This window comes from Diadema antillarum, unplaced genomic scaffold (assembly GCF_040938485.1).
Source record: "Diadema antillarum isolate AM-2024a unplaced genomic scaffold, OU_Dant_1.0 scf00000023, whole genome shotgun sequence".
Taxonomy (NCBI): domain Eukaryota; kingdom Metazoa; phylum Echinodermata; class Echinoidea; order Diadematoida; family Diadematidae; genus Diadema; species Diadema antillarum.
In genome coordinates, this window is record NW_027270912.1 from 1710903 (window position 1) to 1715057 (window position 4155).

The window sequence follows — 4155 nt, forward strand, 5'->3', positions numbered from 1 at the left end:
TGCTTAACAAGCTTGACTCTTTCATCAAAGGCACCTTAAAGGTCCTGTTTACCTTTGGGAGCAGTGATTAAAAAAATTTTCAAGATATGGCTTTTGATGCATATGTGGATAGGTCAGTTGTATCACAAAACATCCTACCATATAAAATGTTTGCAATAAATCCTAAAATTTAAGGACACCACTATTTTTCTCATTACACCATAACTGTCAACGGTTAATGCGGGAAGCTTTTTTATTTTAACTAATGTTCACGTTTTGTATATTTAACAATACTTAACATTGATTATACTGGTTCAAATTTTTACATTGGTTGTTTCTATCCCTACCTCACATTTTAGAACTACTGTATATGTATTTTGAAGCACTAATGCTAGGTTTTTGTTTCATCTTCAAATGGTAAATTATGCCTTTAATAAAGGACAAGTTCACCTTCATATACATGTGGATTGAGTGAATGCAACAATATTAGTAGAACACATCAGTGAAAATTTGGGGAAAATCTGACAATCCGTTAAAAAGTTATGAACTTTTAAAGTATCTGTGCAATCACTGCTGGATGAGAAGACTACTACAGTGTATGATGTCACATGCATACAACAATGTATGTAGCTCCTAGCTTGTCCGAGAGCCAGAAGGGAGCCAAACTTGTCTGCCTGAGGCGGGCACTAATCAGTATTGGGATATCACTGACCCATAGTTTCAGCTCACATCATACCTTAAAGGACAAGTCCACCTTCATATACATGTGGATTGAGTGAATGCAGCAATATTAGCAGAACACTTTTTCTTTGGGGGGTTGGGGGGGGGGGGGGGGAATCGGACAATCTGTTCAAAATTTATGAATTTTTAAAGTATCTGTGCTGTCACTGCTGGATGAGAAGACTACTATAGTGTATGATGTCACGTGCATAGAACAATACATGTACTCAGTATTAGGAAAATATAAAGAGAATTTCACAAAATTGTACTTTTTGAAAAAAAAGTGCATATTTCCCCTCCACTTGTCACTTATGTCTGTTAAGGGTAATATCATTCCCCGTCTTCTGAAAGAGTTAAGTCAAGTGTTCTGTTATTGTAAGAGAAAAGTGAAAATACAATTCTCTATATCGTTCTACACATGTGACATCACAAGCTGTAATAGTCTTCTCATCCAGCAGTGACTGAGCAGAAATTTCAAAAATTCATAACTTTTGAATGGATTGTCTGACTTTCTTCAAACTCTCACTGACGCATTCTATTCATCAATGCTGCATTCACTCAATCCACATCTCTCTGAAGGAAAACTTGTCCTTTAGCCATTCAGCACATGTTGTTGACTGCTTGTACACTGTAATCAATATGCTGAGAGACAGTGCCCAGTGAGCTTTATATCGGAGCAAGACTCATGCTTTTGATGCCTATCTACAGCTTTTTCGTCAGGGGAATCTAACTTGTTGCACATGCTGATTTCAATGACTAACTGAAGCCTATAGATGTATTACACAAAACAATTTCAAAATGTGTCTTTGTGTTTCTGTGTGTGTTTGCATATCTTGAATGAGGATATTTGACTTGTTGTACATGCTAATTTTACTGACTGCCAATTGACTGAAGCCTACATTACACAAAACAATATCAAGTTTTGTATGTGTGCTTACATACTGTATTTTGAAAATGAATAGATCTATATTGAGATGCTTACCAATGATAAGTGTGTACATAAAAGCTGAAAGGTGTAAAACTGTCATTGCTACCACAATATTTCAATATGTTTGATAAAAGGGAGAGCGTATGTGCAACTTGCTTTTGACTGTTCACATGTACCACAAAAAAAAAGTACTTAGGATAAAAACGGATCAAAACATAACTAAAAAATTTGAAAATCGAGTTGCACATGAAGGAAAACATTGTGCATTTAGGGGGAATGTACTGTATATCCCAAACCTAGTTAGTAAAGATAAACGAAATGAATAACTAACCATGTATCACACAGAAGAACTGAACCTTTGAACGTTGCCCAAAAGCCACACATTGATATTCTTTTACAGCTGAGTAAACAGATGGTTTCATGATGGACTGCTGAAATAAGAAAGTCATAGCTTAGATTTCCTGTGGAGCCATAACACCCCCCCCCAACAGAAATCAAGCAAAGTTAGATGGCATCATGTCATTTCCGACTATTCCTATTTCATCAAATTCTTGACCACAGCTCCTCAGCGACGTCTGAAATATGTATACAAATAAGGTGTCATTTTTATGTTTTCACTGAACACACAGAAATTGTTTTATACTTCTGTGTGAAAAGCTTCCTAAACAGTCTTCACAATGGTACTTTCACAATTTCTACATTTTTGTCAATGGTCGAGATGTATTCACTCAAATTCATTATTCATATTTTGAGTCTTCATATACAAACTGAAAACAACTTCCTCTTTTGAGTCGATTCTCTGTACACTGCACACTCAGCCTGCTGTAAACTGACAACTCATAAAAATAACTAGTATACCGTGGGAAAAGGGAAAGGTAGGGCACTACCCACGCTCTAACTCTCCCCCCCCCCCCCCCCAAACAAAAGAAGAAAAATACATGAATAAACAAAATATGAGATGCCAATAAGAAAACTGTGCTTCGTTTCTGAACTTTAGAAATTATCATACTTGCCACACAAGCTCTTGAGAAGCAAGATAGCTTTGGGATTTGTCAGTAGTATGGTACAAACACTCTTGAAATCAATCACTTTCATTTGAAGATTGCTGGGTTTCAGAAGTAGGGGGGGGGGTGATGACAGACATAGGGGAAAGGGAGATCAAACACCAACAAAGGGAGAAAGGGACAGAGAAAACACATACATACCAAACATAAGTATGCACACACACATACACATTTGTACATACAAGCAAAACATACATACATGTACATACATGTACATAGAACATGCATACAGAAGAATAGACATACTGACAGGCAGACAGACAGACAGATGAAGATATTTTTCCGCAATCGATAAAAGAAGCCCTCAATTCAATGATTTCAAGTGGGTTGAAATGAGAGATCTCAATCTACTTGTGGAAACATTATGTTCTTAAAGGACAAGTTCACCTTCATAGACATGTGGGTTGAGTGAATGCAGCAATATTAGTAGAACACATCAGTGAAAGTTTGAAGAAAATCAGACAATCCGTTCAAAAGTTATTAATTTTTGAAGTTTCTGCTCACTCAAGGCTGGATGAGAAGACTACTATGGCTTGTGATGTCACATGAGTACAACAATATAAAGAAAGAATAAAGAAAATTCAACATATTTTCTCTTTTCTCACATAACAAAAGAAGACTTGACTTCCCTCTTTCAGGAGGCAGGGGGAAGAATATTACCCTTAACATATGTCAGTAACAAGTCGAGGAAATGTGCACTTTATTCAAAAAGTAAAGTTTTGTGAAATTCTCTTTTTATTTTCTTTATATGGTTGTACGCATATGACATCATACACTGTAGTAGTCTCCTCATCCAGCAGTGACTACGCAGACACTTTAAAAATTCATAACTTTTGGACAGATTGTCTGATTTTCCCCAAACTTTCACTGATGCGTTCTACTAATATTGCTGCATTCACTCAATCCACATGTATATGAAGGTGGACTTGTCCTTTAACAGTTTCATCTTGAAAAACTTTAGCCCCAATGACGAGCATGAGCCAAAAGAATCTTTTTATTTCTATTTTCATATTCATATATAACATCATTTTTTGTTTGTTTTTTGCTCTAGCTGTTTATTTTGTCATGACACTTCCAAGCATCCCAAAAGAAATCCTGCCCCTCAAGTCACTGGCATACTTGACCTAATATCTATACTGTGAAGGCGGGGAGTTCGATCTGCTCCGTGATCGGCGATATCTTGATTTTGGCAATGGGGAGTCATGGTAACCTGGGAAAGACAAACAAATAGATAAAGAATGGTTAAAGAGAATTCAAAAAGCAATACCTCATTGCACATCTACATAGCTCTATTCAGTGTTTCAATAGTCAGAAAAGAAAGATACACTTCAAGCAAAATTTTTCTGGTTCTGGTATTTTCACTCAGGCAAAATACTTCCATGTATACCACTGGCTGACTAATTGGCATTTCGTGGTAGATAGATCAAACTAAACATGAAACTAAGAGTGATTTTGGAAGCCTTA